Consider the following 21,129-nt stretch of genomic DNA (forward strand, 5'->3'; position numbering starts at 1 on the left):
CAGCTCCTGGCCCAGCACAGGACACCCAGGAGCCACACCATGTACCCTGAGATCATTGTCCAAAAACTTCTTGAGCTCTGCCAGGCTTGTACTGTGACCACTGCCCTGGGGAGCCTGTTCCAGTGCTCAACCCCCCTCAGGGTAAAAAAATTTTTCCTGATATCCTACCTTAACCTCCCCTGACTCAGATCCATGCCATTTCCTCAAGTCCTGTCACCAGAGAGAAGAGATCAGTGCCTGCCCCTCATCCCTCATGAGGATGCTGGAGACACAATGAATCACTGAGAGGTAAGGGTAGTTTTTCTGATAAGGCAAAGCCCAGTCTTACACCAGCAAAGCAAGTGCCATCATTGCTCTCCTCCAAGTGACCAGTGGTCCCTGAGAACCTCCTTTAAGGCACAGCAGTGTGGTATCTTTTGGATATGTTTGGTTGCAAGTTCAGTGGCAATATCCGTGTTGATCTGCAGGCATGCTTGTGCATGGAAGATTTAGGGTTTCACTTCACCAGTGACAGTGCCACTGAAGTTGATAGAGGTGTAAGAATATCTCAGAGACAGCTTGATGGCACTGTTGATGACTGAATTTGCGATGGGAACTAAAAATAAAATACAGGCTTCCAATCCAGCTGGTGAGCATGTGATTTCTGATTGTTGGTTAAAACATAGGCTTGGTGACATAGTTACTTAAAAAGAAAAATCTTCTGTGAAGTTGGTTTATAAAGAAGTCGGAATCTTTTGGGGTAAACTAGGTTCCTATGGCCTAAATTTATAGAAAAAAAATTGGCAGAGTCAGAGATGCAGTAGGTGAGTTTGGTGGTGTGTTTGAGTTGCGAATCTGTGGGTACATTTTATTTGGCAGATTCTTAAGAGAAGGTGCATCACTCTTACTGAGGATTTAGTTGCACAGGCAGTTCTTGGCTGTGGCAGCATGAATGGTGCTAATTTGGGGTACTTCATTTTACACAGACCATGGGAAAAATCCAACAATCCTCATCTGAGTGAGAAAGGGCTGAGGATGATTTCTCTTCCTTGTGATAATTCATCAGAAAATCTGGAAGCAGTTGATCTGCTGAAGTTGGGGGCGGGGGGATTTTTTCTTTGGCTCAGGAGAGCTAAAGCACTGAATTTAGGATTGTTGTCTCAGTGCAACCTTTGTGTGCCGCAGGGCTTCCCAAACTCTGCAGCCAGGCAGGCTTTGCCAGCAGCCAGGCTCCAGAGCTACGTGTGCATGCATGCAAAGAGCTCCTGCTCTGCCCACTGTCTGAGCCCCCACATCTCCCCCTCTTTTCCATTCAAATCCTCCCACCCAGGAAGAAGTTGCTGCACAGCTGAGGAGTTGCACAGGCAGGGAGCTCGGGGGATGTACTGGGATTTTTGGTCATGTTATTCTGACTTGGGGAGCTGTTTGTCCTCCTTCAGTATTCCAGGCAGCCAGCCTGAAAAGAAGTCCTGATCCTGTGCTGCAGGCCAGTCGTGTTCACAAAGATCTCTTTGTTACACCCGTGTCTGTGGCATTGTTCCTGTCCAACAAAACTCTCCTGCCAAAGCCCCGATGCTCTTGGCTCTGAAAGTGCCAGGCTGGTAATGCAAGGGGTGAGTTCCTGCTCATTCACCCCATCCTGCCTGCTGCATCCTTCTACTTTTTCAGGCTATGATGGGTGGGAGAACACAGGCAAGACATGGTGGTTTATCCTCCTTGCAGCCCGTGTGTTACATAGGCCCCACATTGTCAAGCGTGCAAAAGTCCTGCACTCCAGTCAGGTTTGCATAGAAGCATAGAATCACAAAGGTTGGAAAAAGACCTCTAGGATCCTAAGTCCAGCTGTCAACCTAGAATCACCACCATATTCACCACTAAACCACATCCTCAAGTGCCACATCCACACGTGTTTGGAACACTTCCAGTGATCTACCACGTTCCTTGGGCAGCTTGTTCCAATGCCTGACAACACTTTCTGCGGAGAAAATTTTCATAACATCTAATGAAAACCTCCCCCAGTGCGACTTGATGCCTCCTTTCAGGTAGTTGTAGAGCACATTAAGGTCTCCCCTCAGCCTCTAGGTTTGTCCTCTGTCAGACCCAGCACATGGTTTCTGAGCAGATGGTGGTGAATAGGTTTTCAGAACCAGGGCTGGCCCCTCAGCCTGTGGGGAACAGGAGCACAGAGCTCTGCATCATACAGGGGTTTTTAATGCCCATGTGGAGGGATCCTTGGTGTAGGTATAAACCACAGTGCCAGATGTCTGGGAGCACTTGACAGATTCTTAATCTAATGGACCCATTTCAGTCCCCTGGGGCAGGACACAGTCAGGACAATGGACTCTGCAATCCCAGCATAGCCAAAGTACAGCACAGCTGCAATCCCAGCACAGCTCTACCCTGAGTTCCTGTTGCTGGAAGCTTTACCTGGATTGCCAAACAATATTGTTTTTTCTAGTCAGCTGTACTCCTTCGTGTATTCACTACTACACTTTTCACTACTTTAGAGGAAAATCTGGAGCTTTTTCCAATCAGTTTTTCCATGCAAACTGACTTGTATATCATAACAGGAGGTGTAATAGGGAGGGAACGCAGGTAGGGAACAGTAAAGACCCTCCCCCTTTCCTCCTCTCTGTCTCTGCTGAAAGGTCCCTCTAAAGCATCCATCTGCCCCTGGCAAATACCAGTCACACACCTGTGAGCCAGATGTAAACAGCTGCATGGTAGGTGTCATTTGTGATCCAGACTTAATACAAACCATGCTAAAGATTGGTTACAAATGGCTCCATTAAAAAAAAAAAAAAGACAAAATGCATAGCACAGGTAAGTAGCACCTCTTTTCTTATTTCACCTTTCCTTTTATCTTATTTGCTTTCATATCTATGCTATGGAGGACACCCTTGTGTGGTGGGATGAATAGCAGCTGAATTTCATTAGTGTGGCCTGGGTGTATTAAATTGCTTAAATAAACACTTGAGCAATATGCACAGTCTAAACATTTGTTTAAGTTCTTACCTGAGCAGGGATACTTCACTGCTATTACTTACCTGCACCAACCCCAGTGACTAACCTGACAGGTTGGCTGGTTATCTCTTTGATATTTCACTTGGTGTATGCAAAATTTCCTAATCCAAGAGCTTCTAACAGCAAATCCCTTTAAATTGCAAGGGCATTGCCTTATGCCTTCTGAAAACCCCTCCATGTAAGGGTAATGTACCTGCTGTTTTTGAGATATCAGTGCTGCACTCTGTTCAGCCCTCCACTCTGAATTTTCACTACTTGCTTCCCATTTAATTTTCTATTTTTGAATACTTTGGATTGATATAACAACCCTTTAATTTATTTTTAGTTTAAACTTGCAACTTCTCGCCTTATCCAAAGATTGCTGGTAGCAACTGTAGGGAACGCACTGGCTGATTTCCAATAGCCCGTGTTCCTTTGCTGGCAACTTTAACAAATATATTGATTTTCAATCTGGATCATGATATTTTATCATCTCACGTTTTACAATCTCACATTCCAGACAGCAACAGTTTGATTCTCCTGTCATTATGAGCTATTCATATTTTTACTAGGCTGCTGAATAGTTCATGCTGTGTCAGATCATGCTGGTTTCTCTGTAGTAGTTGCATTATAAACCCCCAAGGAAACATATTCTGTATAACAGGTCTGGCTCAGACTGAGTGTTAAATCAAGGTTATAAAACAGTTTGCACTTTCTTTTCTGCATTTCTCTTCTTTGCATTTCTTTCTTTCTTTCTTTCTTTCTTTCTTTCTTTCTTTCTTTCTTTCTTTCTTTCTTTCTTTCTTTCTTTCTTTCTTTCTTTCTTTCTTTCTTTTCTTTCTTTTCTTTCTTTCTTTCTTTTCTTTCTTTCTTTTTTTTCTTTCTTTTCTTTCTTTCTTTTCTTTCTTTCTTTTCTTTCTTTCTTTTTTTCTTTTCTTTCTTTCTTTTCTTTCTTTCTTTCTTTCTTTCTTTCTTTCTTTCTTTCTTTCTTTCTTTCTTTCTTTCTTTCTTTCTTTCTTTCTTTCTTTCTTTCTTTCTTTTCTTTCTTTCTTTTCTTTCTTTCTTTTCTTTCTTTTATTTCTTTCTTTTTTCTTTCTTTTTTCTTTCTTTCTTCTGCAACTTCCTTCCCTCTGTCTGTCCGTCCTTCCGTCCTCCCTCCCTCCTTCCCTTCCTTCCTTTCCTTCCTTTCCTTCCTTTCCTTCCTTTCCTTCCTTTCCTTCCTTCCTTCCCTTCCTTCCCCCTCCCACTCCTCTCTTCATCCATATCTCACTCAACTGTTTTCATTCTCCATACAGAATGGGAATCCTCAGGAAAAAGAACTCGAGTCTGTTCTCACCATCAGCAAAAGTTGATGGAATGAACTTGCAGGCATGTGAGGCAGGATCAGAAGTAAATGACAATAAAGGCAAGCTCAATACTCTGCTTCTGCAAGGCAATCTCAGATACCGTTGAGAAACCTTTAGAAAGTGGAGTGCCTTTAAGGAGATTTTAGTGGTTTTCTAATCAGACCTCAGTAAAGCACTGCAGACTCAATACTTACAGTCAATTGCTTCATGTTTACTTTATAAAACAAACAGCAGCCAAGAGCTGGTATCCTGAATTGTATCCTCGCTAAAAAACTGAAGAGGTAAATAAACACAAATCTAGAGATAACAAGTACATGCCTATCAGGTGAACATAGACCAATAGCAACTGCTCAGCACAGAAGGGAAGAGCTGGAGATTTTGTCAATGCTCCCTTTAATCAGGAGATTAATTAGTTGTGGTGGTCTCCTGCATGGGTGTGTGTTCCTGGCCATCTCCACCTGACGCTGTTTCCATAGCATTCCTTTGGTGACAGGTCCTGCAGAGGTGGGGAGAGACTGGAGTCAAGTGTGTGCTGGTACTATCGCACATAAACATGATTTACTTAATCTTCAAATGTCAAAAGAAAATGTAAAAACGTCAGGCTTGGCTGGCAGTAGCAGTTGTAGGTTGGACACTCGAAAATTAGAGACTCAGTAAGTACAAGACTACTATTTAGCCTTGTTTGCTCTTAGTATTTCCCTTTCACTTCTCTTTCCAACCAAGTGACAATTTGAACCATTTTTATTCTGCTTCCAAGAATTTTTAAGAACAAACTTCAAACTTTAGTAGAAAGCAAGAAATGGGGCTTGGAATTTTTTTCCTGTAAACAAATTTGCAGGATAATCTTATTTATAAGGACATGACAGAAAACGGAAGATGACATTTAAACATGTTTAGTGTCTGGGCAAATTCATAATATGAAAAAATCACTTTGGCTTTCTTTGAAGTTCTTGCATTAAGACAGATGTTTACTACTGAGGGAATAAGAAAATGTGCCAGGGGTGATAGATGTGTTGGTTTTCCCCATCAAAAACACAACTGAAAAATATTTTTCATTTGGAAAGCAAACAAGAAAAAAACTCGACTTTGCAGGGTTGAGTAACCCTTGCTACCAATTTCTGGCTTGAATCTAAATGAGAAGTGAGCATTGCATTAATTGTGGTAGTACCTCTTTGGTCTGCCTGAAAGACAGTGCCCTACAAACATGCCATGTCTATAAAGGAATGGAAGTGCAGGATCCTGATGCCTTGCATGTCATGAGGGGATGTGCCTGGACCCTCCCAGCACAGTGACTGCACAGTGCTGCTGGGGCTGCCCCACCCTGACACTACAACCCCCAAGCCCATCCCACCAGATTCCTCTGCCAGCAAACACTTCCTTTTCCTCTGCCCATTTTTTAAGGTGGCCCCTGCCCACCTAGAATCTGCTAATGAACGGAAGGATTTTGGTTTCCCTTTGGGAGTTGGATGGCACCTCTGGATCATCTGAAGGACCTGGATGTGGTGATGTCCATTACTGGGAACTGGAACTCATCTTTCCTGACAATGTTCCTGCTCATCCCTGTGCATCTGGGAGGCTACTGGGGTGTTGCTGCTAATGGAGTTCTACCACCTGAAGATCTGAAAATTAATTACATGTTGACTCGTGGGTTTAGCCCTTATCTTTAGATTTCTGGTCCTTTGTACACATGAGACTGACCAGACACGTTTATCAGATCTTCTGGATCTTTTTATTTTTCATTTGGTAGCACTGTATTGACTACAGGCATTCTTTTCATTTAAGACCATATAAATGAAGTCACTGCACAGCTCCTGGAAAGAGTCGTGTATTTGGGAGAAAACCTATTTTATTAAGTCTGTCATAAATTAAAGATATTTGTGCCTGTGACTACAGTTACAACATTTTTTTTTTTTTTGCATCTTGTTCTCTTATGTGATTCTTTTATGTCAGACAAGATGGTAATGTACGTAAATTATATTTTATATAGTCTGTCAAGCTTCATAGCAGGTGGTGCTTTGTCTTAGTACACCGTAGACAGAATGCTTTGAGATCAAAGCATATCTTACTGCACAGGGGGATGCCAAGAGACTCTTTCCTTCGTGACAGGTGATAAATGATTCCAACGTTTGAGCAAGGTGGCTGCCTTTACCTGGAAAATCAGAATTGGCAATGGTAATTAAAGAAACTGCTCATATAGAGACATCAATGCTTGAGTGTTATGAGCAGTCTGAGATTCCTGTGGGGAGCAGGGATGTTCATCAATTCATTACAAACTGCATGGGTAGGGCTGGCCTCTCCAGCTCTGCAGAGCAGGCCATTAAAATAAGTGTGCTTGATTTACAGCTACAGACAATCTGAATTGCAATTTTACTATTGCAAAACTCCAGAAGACATAATTTTTTTTTCTAATGTCATCATTTTCTACAGGAAAATACAGCATAAATGCAAATGAAATGATCTGTGAAACTGTAATAACCTTGGAAAAAACCGCAACCCAAATCCTTAGAAAAACAAAGTCATCAAACCATGATATTGCATTTCTGTATCAGAAGGCTTGATTTTAATTATTTTGAGAATTTCTGCTCTGAAGAAGCAAAACCATTTCGTTTGGACTTCTCTATTTGATTCTCTTAACTCAGTAGACGATTGTGCCACGATACAACACATCTTACTGCATCAATCACAGAGCCCTAGGTGTGGCTGTGCTGCACCAGGCAGATGTCCATCCAGCCAGAATCCTGCTGCACACTGACCAGCAGTGGATGCTGCTGGTGAGGAGCAGCCAAGCTCAGAGGGAGGGCAGTTCCTGGGAGCAGCCTCATGGTTTGAAGCCTTTGCAGGATGCAGCACCAGGGTTGGTGTTTGTGCTGCCCTGCCATGGTGGCAAAGCCCTTCTGCTCTCAGCACTTTCTGAGGGGTTTGGTACTATGACTTTTCACTGCTGTGGAAGCTACAGTCTGGATCAGGAAGCTGCAATTCACCCCCAGTAATGACAGGAGAGAGATTTGGATGAAGAAAGGAGGACAGGGATTTCTCCTACCTGTAAGCAACTTCAGAAGACACAGTTCCAGAGATGCTGGTGTCTTGCCTGCACTACAGTTCCTTGTGCTCCACATAGTTGTATGGGCTTGATTTACTTCCAGTGTGGCCCTACAGCCTTAACTCCTCCCACTTCAGAAGAACCAGAAAGGTGAGTTTTCACGGCTGTTTACAGGTGGCAGATCTGAGGACAGGCAGCTCAGGCACACAGGAACTGCAGCTGTGCTAGCAGGGACCAAAGTGCACTGACTGTGTGCACAACTCCAAGAGCCTTCATCGTACCATGGTCTGCTCTGTGGCATTAAAATGATTGGTCTTGTTGGGTATGAGTGTATCTCTCTTTCAACAACCAGTTTTGAAGCCCTCTCATTTTTTAAGTGAGAACATTGAAAATGAAAAAAAAAAAAAAAAAGCAACAATTCCTACAGACTGATCATCCTTTTTTTGTGATCAACAACAGTACAGTAAACTGGAGGTACATGCAGGTACCATAGTCCCAGACTCCAGAGGATTTTAGGAAGCTCAGATCACAGCCATGATTCCTTCCCAAGATTACCACGAGAAATCAGCATCCTACAGTTTTAAGCACTGAAACAATGCAATTGCACCATCCCATTAATTTGATTTATTAGACCAATAAGTATTGAAAATACCAAAATAGGTACTATCACTGTATGGCTGGAAGGGGAAACTTAGAGCTGGTGTGAATTTAGGAGACTCGCTGGTGAAATTCATGATAGTGAATTCCAGTTTTGCAAACAAGGGATACAGCCTGGCCTTTTCAAATGGAAGGAGTGAGCTTAACTGGATGAGTCCATCCAGTTCCAAAGCATCACTGCAGTCATTCCAAAGAGATGTTCCAGGCTGGTAGAAGACTGTGACCAAAACCAAGGCTTACAGAAGCTGCAGCTACCCAGAGTCTCAGTGCAGCCAAGGGGAGGTACAGTTGAGGAGGGGATTAAGCACCCACAACTTCTTTGGGCAATATAATCTAATCACCACCCTCACAGCAAAGAATTGCCTCCTAATATATAATCTGAGCCTATCCTCTTTTAGCTTAAAGCCATCACCCCTTGTCCTATCCCTATATGCCTTTTGAAAGTTCCTTTCCAGTTTCAATCTCTTCTCAAGCACTGAAAGGCTGCAATAAGGTTGTCTTGGTGCCTTCTCTTCTCCAGGTTGAACAATCCCAATTCTCTCAGCCTTTTCTTCTGTAAGAGGTGTTCCATCCCTCTAACCATCTTCATGTCTCTCCTCTGGACTCTCAATACCAGAGCACTCCTGGGTGTGCCAGGTGTTGTATGTGCTGTCAGCTCTCTCCTAGAAGCCATTCCCTCTGGGCAGAGAGGAAAACTTGCCCTCTTAACTTCACATAATGACTTAGTTTTCCTTATTTGCAAGAAAGCAACATTTCTTCCTGTGGATGGATGTGGAGTGTCTCCAGGGCTGAATTTCTCCCTGGAGCACTGATTCTCACAGCAGTGTGCTTCAAACCTCACCCTGGGCTGGGGGTGCCAGGCTCCAGCCACCCCTGTGGAGATGGGGACATTGAGGTGTTTTTGTGCTCTCTTCTGCAGTTTAGAGAGTCCCCCAGCCATTTCTGCTGTTGTTCTGTTCCAGTGTGCTCACCCTGGGGGTGAAGTCAAGGATGTGACATTTTAAAAATCCCTGACATTATTATGAACTCTCTCTTTCATTTGCCTTTATCTCCTTCAGTGAGGAACAGTCCTTCTGAGCCCTTTCTTCTCTTCCCTTATGCTGCCTGTAGCTTTTCTCTCAGTGCTCGTAACCCTGTCAGACCCTTATCAGCTTGTGCAGCTCTGTCCAGCTGAAAATTGATTATTGCCATTTGCCTATGGGCTGGTTGTCCTTTTATCTTGCCCCACAGCATCACAGCATTTTTCATGGCTCCTGTAAATAAGCCCCTTGCCTCTAATGGTGCTGTCTCCATTCTCTCCCATGCTGTGCACCACAGGTTCATGTTGATTCTTTCCCAGAAAAAGTAATCTGTTGTTTCTCATTTCCCAAATGCTGCGCTCAGCTGTGGCTTGCTAAGGTATGTACATGATATGTGGTTTTCAGTGTCTCCCACTGCAGCAGACTGGGCTTTGCCTCCCATTTCAGGGCTCTTTTCAGTCTCTGTGCATCCTTGCATCAGCCTCAGCCTGTTCTGATTGACTTCCTTTGCTTGGGAAATCTTAGTTCCTTGCTCCAGAATTAATTCTGCTTCTTGCAGTAGCCTCCAAGTTCTAACCCAGGCAGTAATTCCAAGAGAGGCTCTTGCCAGGGGTGTGTTCCTGAAGCTCATGGAGCTGTGCTGTAGCTTTGGCTCTGCTAGGTGAAGGCAAACTTTCCAGCCTCTGTTTGATAACCTCTTATTTATCTTTTTAGCTTTCAGATGAAGTACAGGGCTCACATTTCTACAATGATTCCTTTACCCAGCAGAACTGAAGACTATTTGGAACCACCAATGAATGGCTCTTTCTCCTGCCTCTTCTGTCTTTGTCTTGCAATCTCTCTCAGCCTTTACTATGATCACTCTCAGTACACCACAGGTTATACTCTTTTGTGGTATCCTTTTCAACTCCAGCATGCTTCAGCCCTGCCAGGACTTTTTGCCCCTCTGGTCTCACACAAAGATGTTTTCTCAGTTTGTTTTGCTCCTGAGGCTGGATGCTGATGCTCTTGCTACCCCCCCAAAAAAAAATCCTTCTGTTGTCTCACTTATCACAGCCCAACTAGTGGCTCAAAGAGGATGGTGGATGCTTTGGCTTTCCATCACCTGTCACCTCCCTGTGCCCCAGGAACTTGAGCAGCTGTGGAGAGTGACTGACTTTTCTTCTGGGGTCCTTGGTCAGTCACAGCACTGGGGCTGCAGAGCATCTTTCCTTATAGAGAGGAATACAAATCCCTCTTTTCTAAAAGTAATAATGAGGCAGTGGTTTAAAGTGTTTTTCTCAAGCTCAAAGGTACTTAAATTTATAACTGCATGAGTCTTTAATCTCTTTCTTTACCTGAAGCCTGCCTCTGATTTACACTCACAGTTTAAGGCATATTCTATATTAGAAAGACATTTCTGCTTCTATTCAGAAAAGAACAAAATCATAAAAAATTCCATAAGATGCCAAAGCTTTACTCAAACCAAAATCCATAACAAGGTCTATTTAATTCCTTATTCTAGGCTAATGTTATGGTGGAATAATTGAGTTCATATGTCCTTTTAGACTGAATAAAAGGCAGTACTCTGAGGAACTTCAGAGACCTGTAGACACCAAGAGGCAAAGCACCCAGCTGCCAAGGACCAAGCAGGAGTGGCACCAGATTTGCCCCTGGTGCAAGGTCACAGCTACAGCAAAAGCCATAGGGCACTGCTGGCTTTCATTAGGTGAGGATCCAGCCCTGGGCTGTCTCATTCCATTGTCTGAATTGCATCATTCTGTAATTTTGGTATCTGCCAGTATGGCTCCAATATTACCTTGAGGCCAGGTTGTCGTGAGCTGCCCACATGTGGGAATGTCCTCGTGGCTCTGCTCTCATCTCCTCCAGGAGTTCCTCCAGGATCACAGGGACTTGTGTGTGTGAAACTGGACACCAGCATGGATTTCAGTGCAATTAGTGCTAAAAAAGGATTCATTTCTGGCTCTGTCCAGTGGGTGGGAGATTTGACTGGGACACTGGTGAAGTCAGGATTTCATCGAATTGGCCAAAATGACCAAATGTCTGAAGAGCTACCTGCAAAGAGGTATTAAAATGCACAGGCTCTGCAGCTGGGAGTGCAGTCTGAGCATCTGACCATTCCACTGTAATGACTTTTGTCCTAATAATAACTTAAATGGTTTCCTAAACATTAACTTGAACTTGCTCAAGGGAATGGCCTTTCTTTCCTTATAATAATTTCACATGAAGTACAGCATGAACATTGGAGGGTAACTGGAGTTAATGTCAATTATGAATCACCAATTTCCTGCTCTAAATAGCATTTCTTCTCAGAAACCTCCCATATGATGAGTTGCCCTGCAGATTTAACCCAAACTGGCTAGCTGAGACTGAATTTCATTTAGTGCTTCCTTTTAAAACATGAGGTGTTGCACAGGGAGTGGCCACACAAACCTGAGCCATAGACAAATTATTTCACTTTAATTTTTCATAGCATAGAAAAATTTTCATAGCATAGAAAAACATCTTCTCCACTCTGCTTATTGCATTTTTACTGCAAGAAAATAATATTGTGTGGGTATTGGCAAGAGACTGCAATAAAATAAGGTTGCTATTGTTAGTAGCTGGCTGTATCTTGCCAGGTCAGTTTTACAGCTCTAAGCAAATTTATGGGTAGTTTTCAGTCATTATGGAAATGTTGTTCAAACCACAATCACAACTTGATGTTATCCTGAGGAAGGCAATGATGCTTTTCTCACTTGAGTGGAGATATTCCTGCTACCTTAGAGTTTTCTCCATCGTGTGCAAAACATCGCCGAAATGAAGCTGCAGTTTGATGCTCAGTGACATGCAAGACTCAAGGGAGCCCTCAGGATCTGACCCTTGCTGAGGGAAGCTACTTCAAACCACATTTAGAATCCTTAACCCTCATTTTATATTCATGCAAAACTTCCAGCTGTGCCACTGGGTGCTGTTTAGGACTTTCTGACAAATTCAGACCTCTTGAGAAACACTGAGGACAGGAATCAGCAGAAAGGTTATTGTTTGTGGTTTGGGACAGTGGGGTAGGGGGATCACTGTTGATACCCAAGGTGCACCACACATCACCCACGTGGGGAAGTGGAGATGCAGACACTGGAGAAATTTCCACATGCAAGCTTCCACATTCTTTGGTACTCTGATAAACATCTGACATATCACAAGTTTTCACAGAGAGATTCTTTCTCTCTCTATCAGGTGGAAGACATGTGGTGCAAATTGCTCACTGCACATCAGGTGTCATTATCCCACAGTGCTTGATGCAAAACTTTCCCTGCAGCCTTGGAAAAAGGTGTGATATTTGACACTGACCTATGTGCAACTGTAGATTGTTAGCTGGTAGGTTAAGCATCTACTGCACGTGCTTATAAGATAATTTGAAACAACCTTGAAGGTGGAATTCATCTGCCCTAACCAAGCTGTTCAACAGCTGGATTACTAAATCAAGCTGACTCTTGGCTCCTTTTGTTATTAATAGAGATAAACAGATACTGCCAAAAGGGAGCTTCACCTTCCATCAGGAGCAAAATGAGCAGCCCTTCAGGCAGTACCTGTTTGTGGTTTCCAGTGACAGAGAGGAGCCCAGCTGAGACTGAGACAGCTGCCTTCAGGAAGGGTGGATAAACCTCACAAGTGTCTGCAGAGCTGTTGATCCATGTTGTTGAAATTCAGGGAAACGCAGCAGCTTTCCTCTTTCTCCATTAAGCATAAAGTAGTGGCAAAGGACATCAGAGAGGTGCAGCCAGTTGATCCAAAGGGGATGGGGACAAGGATCACAGTGACAACAGTCTCTTCTAGGGAAAAGGCACTCCACCTTGCAGCAGCCTGAAGGTAGAACAGATATTTTTACTCTCTTATTTACAAGTTTCTTGTAGAATTGAGTTGCTTTTTGTCTCTTGGCCCTGATGTTAGTGTCTCCCTGCAGCTTTTCATCCAGCTGCTCAAATTAAATCAATTTTAACAGCAAAGCTGAGATCTTACAGAGAAAACTAAGTTTCTGGACAATTTCTTGGACATGTGAGGAGGTGTGGTGCTTGGGCAGGAAGGTTGCATCCTATTGCTGTCCTGCAGAGGGAAACCAAAACACCCACAATTTGCAGCCTGAGGAGGCAAGAAGCTACGGGATGTGTTTGCTATTCAGTGAGGGTGTGCTGCCCCTTGCTCAGCCAGCAGTCTTGTAGTGGCTTTAAAAGCAGTTGAAAAAATTGTGGGAGTGAGCAAAGGACAAAGAGTTTAAATCCACATTATTAAGAGATGTGGGGATCAAAGAGCTGATGGTTATGTAGGGGAAAATCTGAGTGGGTAACCATGAGGGACATAGAGAAAAAATACCTAGGAATCCAGGCTTCTTCACTTGTCCTGTGCAAACTGTCCATCGGGCTCCTGGTGAGTGCAGGGCAGCCTGGCTGTGACTTTGTGTGCCTGAACCACTCATGAAAACCTTCCCGTGCCACAGCATCGCCCGCCTGTCCCCCAGACATGGCCACGACCTTGTTCATCCAGGATCTCCCCTTGGCACATTGTTTGCACTGTCAGCTCCTCAGCTTGTCATTTTTAAGCACTGATAGTCCACAGTAATTTGTGCCTTCTGGGCAGCACACTTCTGAGGAGGTGACCCTACCTGGCCAACTGCTTCTTTCTGCTGAAGAAGCCAGGGGGACACTAACTTCTGGTCCTCCTGCAGCTGCATTTTCAAGTCAGCCTATAGGCTAAGTATTGTCCACAGGCAATATGTCTTTCTGTCTTAAAATTAATAAGCATTTAATTTAGACCTAATTTTCACAGACTTCTCCATAGCAGCCTTATCCCCACATGACAGGAGTCTTGCTGTAATAAGAGTATTTGTGTAAATTACTGAATAAACATTTCCATTTACTGTTTCTTAACAGCACACATTCATTAATACATATAAACATTGAAAGAAGAGACTCATTTAGTTCACAGAAGATTATATGTGTTTAGGTATTTAAATATCCCTGCATAACAAATCTGAGATAAAGCACCATGGGGAGAAAGATGAAAAGCTTTGAGTGTCTAAACAGACTTCTGTGCCACCTGCTCCTTCCTTGCTGTATGCAGTTATGTAGTTTTATTTATTGGGAATATTATTTGCCTAATATTTATTTTTATTATTAAAATGATAGAAAAAAACTTCCTCTGAGAATTCTGAGTACCTCTTACATATATAAAGTATAAATTCATTCTAGAAGTGTTACATTTTTTGTTGCTGCAGATTGCCACTACAATGCTTTCAGTTCCTCCTACATTCATAACTATGAGAGGAATACTGATGGTCAATCCACAGATATAAACCCTCCTTCATCAATTCAATAATGGAACAAAGCATGGCCTTTCCCTGAACTGCATTCCTGTGCATCCCACTCCCTCCAACTGCTTCCACCAAAAGGGTGCAATGGTTTTGCCTGTGTGTGAATGTGTATCTATATTTAAAGGTTGTCCTTGTGTTTATACTCCTTTCCTGGTCTTTGCAGACACAACCAGAACAGATACCAAGCAATGCCTGTTCAATGACAGAACGTTTGATGATTTTGAGGTCTGTTACCTGCTGTCTCAGAATGTCAAAATTGCCTGGGGAATGACTACAGTGGCAGCACTGGAAAATCCTTAAGATGAAAATGAAATACTGAGTTTTCTGCACAAGTCTGAATGCATTTCACAACACATGAATGACGGAGAGGTGAAATCCTGCTCCTTTGAAGAAGGAACATGGGGTTGATGGTGCCAACAGGGCAAACATTTGGGTCCCATTGAACTGCAGCTAAGGGCAGTCCAATGCTTTTCTGAGGACAAACATGAGTCTTGCAGGTCATATAGTGCTGGTGGAATAAAGAATAGAGTTGCAGGTCTCCAATGCACTTTATGGGGATTGAACTAGGGAGTTTGGTAGAACTCCATGAAGTAGTGGATCTCCATCTCTTCAAAAGTACATCCTGAGACTACAAGGAAGGGATTTATCTCACCTGATTCTGTATTTCAAAAAAAATTGCATATATTTAGTTCAACTGTTCAACAGAAAATCTGTGGTTGTTTACAGAGAGAAAAACTGCTATTGATGTCGATCTGAATTGGGCCTGGACTGGAAGCAATTTGGAATGGAAGCTCTACATTTGCTTCTGGAAGAGCCTAAATTTAGTTTTCAGGCCAATACTTCTAAGTGAGATAAGCCTCTTTTGAAGGGAACTCAGATCAGAGCTGATGGGAGCAGAATACCTTAAATCTTCCGGAAATATTATCTTATATCTGGGGTCATCTCAGATGTCTAGTGGTCTTTGAAAACTGAGCTCTGAGCTCCTGTTCTTTCTGCTTTTATTTGTTTCTTCAAAATGTCTGGTTTTATGGGTGGGATTAAGGCACAGTGTTTGAGAGAGGCTGAAGATTTATGAGCAGCTATGAAAAAGTTATGGACCACAGTGTTCTTGAGTTGGGGGGAGGCTACATTAAATGTTTCTGCTTTTGAGCTTGTGATCATGTGCAAGTTCATTCAGAAGGCCACAAATGAGAGTGTCAGTTTATAAGTCACCAGGCTGTGCGGTCAATTAATTGCTGATTAACTTCCACTGGCTGCCAAACGGAGTCTGGAAGATGAAGATAAAAAAATTGGAAGTCACTTTTGCTGATTTTCCTGTACTAAGGATTTGTGTTGTGGTAGCAAACTGCTGAGCACTACATCTCAAAAATACCATTGTTTGAGGAGTTACTGATAATTGTTTAGTATGCTTAGCACACAACGAAAAAAAATAATACATATATTGTCACCTGCAGATGACACAAAGATAACAAGCCTAAGTGGTGCCAGTAAAAACAACCTAAAGTACCATTTTCAGTGAGGACCATGAGTAGGATATCCACTGTCTCCTGGAGGATTTCATCCAGAAGCCACTTTGTCTTGCACATGAGAGGTTCTTAGTGAGAGTAACCAGAGTATTTAAATCACTTTTCACAGCAGAAAAAGACAGAAAACACAGCAGTACAATGACCAATAGCCTTCATTTTAAAGGAGGGTGCTTGCTAAATTAACAAAGGTTTCTGTGTGTAGTCTCTCTGTTTAAGGTGAGAGCTGTGCCAGAGCAGCAGTCTCAGTCTGTGGCTGCAGTGAGGTGAAGGCACTGCTGAGCTTTGCCACCACCCACCCTGGGTGACCTCAGTGGCATCTGCGAGGAAACAGAGAGCTGGGACACATTTGTTCAGAAAGAGAAACACAAGATTCACTCAAGAAGCAAAACAATGTAAACACTGAATATGAAGGGGAAAACGTGCAGCAAAACTGACATCTTAAGAATTTTGTTCCTAAGTGGGTTGTTTGTTTATCCCACCAGTCAAACCTGGCTGTGCAGCAAAGCAAGCCAAAGAAAGTCTCCTTTATTGTTTCCATGATGCTTACTCATCTAAAAGCCATTCCCCTTTTAGATTATTCTATTTTTAAGGCATAATTCCCATCTGTTCTTTGATCTTATACCACATAAGGCACTTAGCTAATAACATCATCCATCAAATACCAACTTGCCTGTAGAGTTCAAACACAATCGACACAGAACCCTGTCCATCTGCTGGCCAGTGCCTCTGAACAGATCCAGCTTGTGAATGGCCAGCTATGTTGCCTATTTTTTAATTAACCAGCTTAGGTCTGTGCTTCACACAATCCTGCAGGATGACTAGGCGGCACTCCACAGGGAAGTGAAACACCCTCCTCTGCAGAGAAGAGGGTTTGGTGCATCCAGAGCTGTGATGTGCTTGTTCTAAGCAGGGTTTTCCAGTGCCTTCAGCCTCTCAGGGCATTTTTTTTTCTGCATATACCTATAATATTTTATAAAATATTTTAAGGATAACTTATTTCAAACTTGGCCTTCTTCAGAGAAAGGTGTGTAAAGTAGAAAGACACTGTTTTCTTCTCTGAGCAAAATTCTGATTTTATTTGACAGAAACTTCAGAATTGCAGGGCAGGTCGTCAGAAGCAGGGGAATTGCAGATTTGCAGAGAAGTATTTATACAGAAAATGCTTGCCTGCTTACCCAATTGGAGAGCCAGGGAATGCCAGATGATTTAGTCAACCAATTATAGTGAAGCAGCATATCTTGAATTAAGGGTATCTGAGATCAATCACAGTTTAAAAAAGCCTAAGAAAAACAGGTCAGAAAAAAAAAAAAAAAAAAGAGAGAGAGAGATTAATGAGTAATCCAGGGAGCAGGTAGTTTTTCTATGGATATTTTCCAAGTGCAAACAGTTATCAAATTCTTTAAATCATTACTGTCAGATTCTTCACTTAGCTCCATTGCCTCGCTTCACAGTGGTTTGCTTTATCTTGCACATGGTCCATTTGTTTAGGAAGGAATTTGATTCAGGCTTTATATTCCACTGGTTTACACATGCCACAGCGTCCTTATCTCCAGATCTGAAACAATAACAGCAATTAAAAAAGCGCCTACATTTCCTTCTATTTCCTGGCTTGCCAATAATAAGAAGTCCCTGCAGAGGGGAGCTTGGCTGGTGGTGATTTGTGATTTCTCAGATAACAAGAGCTTCACATTTCTGTGGAATTCCCATTTGCCAGTGAGCTGCTGCTGCTGCTGCCCTGATTGATATATGACTGCAATGGCACTTTTCCATTTGACATTCCCCCTCTCTCCCTCTCTCTCCCTCTCTCTCCCTCTCTCTCTTAAACAGCAGCCCTTACTTTTGTGTGTTGCAAATATAAAAGGCAAGCCATGTGACTGAGGGACAGAAGAACAAAAGCATTTGAAAGTAACAGGACCTCTTTTAGCTCTCCAAAGAGTTTGAGGGAAAGGAGTGGTGCATTTTCCAAAGGTAAGCATGCAAATAAGAGATTCTTACAGATTTTGAGTATTACATGGACTTAAACTGTGTGCTTAATCTCTTTATCTGACAAAGACATGTTCTCCTTGTACCGTTTTTTTTTAATTAAACTGTGTTTAAATGGAACCAACACAGCTCTAGTCCCTGTGTCTCCTTATTCTTGTGTCCTTATCTCCTGTCTGAAGGTTGCCTGTATGTGGTCAAATAGGTGGCCCAGGGTGCTTCTGAGCAACTTGGTTAAACACCTATTCTTGTGAGTGTGCTGAGCTCCAGTCTGCAGCTCAGTGCTGGTCACGGCTTGTGGCTCTGGAGTGAGTGTACATGCTGGGCTCTGCCCTGAATTCACCGAGAGAGCGCTGCTATCGCCAGCACCCACTTTGTCCCACTACAATAGGGCTCTAAGAACACGGGCAAGCCTGCTACTTTAAAGTTGGACTGTTTACTTCTATCACCACTTACGCCTGCTGTTCTCTTGCCAGTCATCTGCTGGAGTGCTCAGAATAATTTGAAACAACAGGCAATATTTATTTCTAGCTTTGTGGCTCACGCTTCGCGGGAGCACTCATAATTCGCGCATTATTATTTATCCTAACTTCCGCAAAGCTTTCCAATGGACCGGACAGCGCTGGCTGTGGATTAGGACAGATTTAGCACACACTCTTTATTGGCTGAGAGCTGTGAGGAAAGCCCCAGTGCTCGGCTTTGCTGTGGTGCCCGGGGTATATTTGGTAGGTGGCCGGCGTGACCCGGAGCGCGGCGTGGCTGTGCCGCCCGGAGCTGACACGGGAGGATGCGCGACCCCAGACCGCCCGCTGAAGGAGAGAGGGAGGCTCTCCTCCGCTCCCGGCAGATCATTTCCCTGTGTGTCAGCGCCAGAGGCACGAGCACGACTGTTCTCTGTTTCTCTGGGACGAAAGAAGCATTTCGCTGCTGTGAGCCCGGTGAGCAAGTGTCAGCGTAGTGGAACTGCGGGGCTCGGGAACCGACCCTGCCCGCAGAGCGCGGCTGACGAAGAGCTCCGGCTCCCTGCTGGCGTTCAGGTGAGTGAACTCATCCTGTAAAAGTCCAAGTGAATGGGTCCAGCAGCAAAGAACGCAGTAACAAAGACCAGTCTCAGGACTGGGTTAGCTACTGCTGCGGTGTCACACACAGCGTGTGCTGGGGGGGCGATTTTCTTGTGACAAATCTGGATTTGCAAGATGAGGTGTGTGTGTGTGCCTGTGTGTGCACTGACTCTCGTGGGACTGCCAGGCAGATTTCTTATTCTACCCTGCAAGTTCATTGAAATTTCTCTCATAGACTCCCTATAACACAACTTACTTGTTTCTTCCGGGGAGAGACAGCATGGCAAGGAACTCCTTAAAGTTTCTGCAGCTCTTTAGAGATGAAACATATATTTCCTATATTCTGCATGGTACTTACAGTTCCTAAAGCTTTATAGCTGAGGGGAAGGAACTCTGCCTGTTGAAAAAGGACTGGCAAAGTGTTTTTACAAAAACAGTAATAGGACAAACTCACTTGAAGGCAAATGATAATTTAAAACCAACGGTGGGACAAACTCACTTGAAATCAGTACTTTATTGCAAAGTTATTTTCTAATAGAAGCAATCCTGCTGCCTGGTGTGGCAATAAGTGTGGCTGTAATAATCACAGTGCTGTTATTTGTCCGTCCTTGAAAGAATAGATCTACATTTTAGGACTTGTACCTATTATTTTTCCCCCTTCCTTTTGAATTACTAATAATGCTCACTTTTGTTCTTGCTGGGGGACCTTACTCATATTTGTGAGTAGTTATACATATGAATAATTTCCTGGACCTAAATAGAACTATTTGGTGAGTAACTACTTAGCTTGAATCAGGGATTCCCAATGTGACTTATATATACACTGATATGCTCTTGCTGCTAATGAAATCTTATTTTGTATTATAAAACAATGCTGTAAGATTTTCCAGTTAAAAACAAATGTGGAAGGAATAGGTATTTCAAGCTTACAAAGTAAAATGCAATTTGATTTAGGGACAGGGTATAATTAGGGGCTGCTGATGATTAGTTACAGGCTCATTTCTCTACCTGAAGGTGTCCCATGTAGGTTTCCTGGGTTTGTGCAGTGCCTGGTTTGGATCAGATTAATGTGTGCTGATGACTGGCCTTTGCAGAGCAGGATATTTGTTATGGACAGTCTTGGGTACAGTTTGCAGCAGCAGTACCCCAGGTAGCTCCTTAGGCATGATGGCTGATTTCCATAAAAGCCATCTTCCCCACTGGAACCATCCCTCATTCACCTTTGAGGCTTGTGGTAGCATCTACATATTCTTGCCTTCTTGACCAGCCAGGACTGCAGTCTCTCTTGCCCAGGTGGGAGGGAAATAAGCCACCTCCTTGGGACCTCACACTGATGCCTGCTGTGACTCATCTGACAGCAAATCCTCTCATGGTTGACTTCATTTCCTATTTCTCCTGGGGCTGACTTTGCTCCCTTCCTGGCTTGTCAGCTCTCAGATGCACTAGGAAGTGCTCAAGGTTGTCCTTGGAACTTGAAGAGAATTGACTATCTATGGTGAAAGCTTTCATGAAACCACTTTCATGAGACAATTTTTGCAACTTGTCTGGTGGATTATTTATCTAACTGAAAGAAAACAAGATGCTGTCTTTCCCCCCTCCCCACCTCCCAAGCACTATTTTAATTACAATTATAGATATTTGATAGTTGTATTGTAAGTATTACAAATTTCTCTCTCTTATAATTCTTCTGAGTATGAGGAGAGATTTGTCCCTGTGAGTTTTAGGAAGGTTTTGCTACATGAGACTGTAGCCCCCTATTTGAGCAATCCACCTCTGGAAGAGGCCACAAAAAAGAAAGACACAAAGTCCCTATGGCAGCAGCTATGGGGTAACTTGCTGGGGCAAAGGATTTTTCCCTAACCCCATCCACTGAGCTCTCAGAGTCCTGAGGGTTTACAACCCTTCCAAAAACTCTTCAGAAATGAAACCCCTGTGACTGTAACCCCCCATACACAACAGGTCCTTTCGCTGAGCCCAGCTAAACTTTTGCCCTCTGTGATATCTTGTTCCCCCGGATCATTGTCGGTTGTGTAAACACGTGTTTCTTTTCATCAGTGTTAAGTGTTCTGCCTCTCAGCTCCCCTGCCCTTCTCCATGTCCTGGTATCTCGGGATGGGATGAATAGCCATGTCCAGATCACCTTTTTTTTCTGTTGCCTGACTTCACACTTG

General features: G+C 43.3%; 1 protein-coding gene across 4 annotated transcripts in view; it reads left to right on the top strand.

Annotated features, from left to right (window-relative positions):
• The first annotated feature begins 216 nt into the window (after positions 1-216).
• NDP (norrin cystine knot growth factor NDP) overlaps positions 217-21,129 on the top strand; it is a 36,704-nt gene continuing 15,791 nt past the window's right edge. For 2 of the 4 annotated variants that reach the window (XM_053971632.1, XM_053971634.1), the window contains exon 1: positions 18,343-18,934. The gene's annotated coding sequence lies outside the window, so the exon portion shown is untranslated. Of the gene's footprint in view, positions 289-17,744; positions 17,886-18,342; positions 18,935-21,129 lie in introns of those variants that run through there. The other 2 variants (XM_053971633.1, XM_053971635.1) reach the window with 2 other exon arrangements.

Source organism: Vidua macroura, chromosome 2, assembly GCF_024509145.1.
Source record: "Vidua macroura isolate BioBank_ID:100142 chromosome 2, ASM2450914v1, whole genome shotgun sequence".
Taxonomy (NCBI): Eukaryota; Metazoa; Chordata; class Aves; order Passeriformes; family Viduidae; genus Vidua; species Vidua macroura.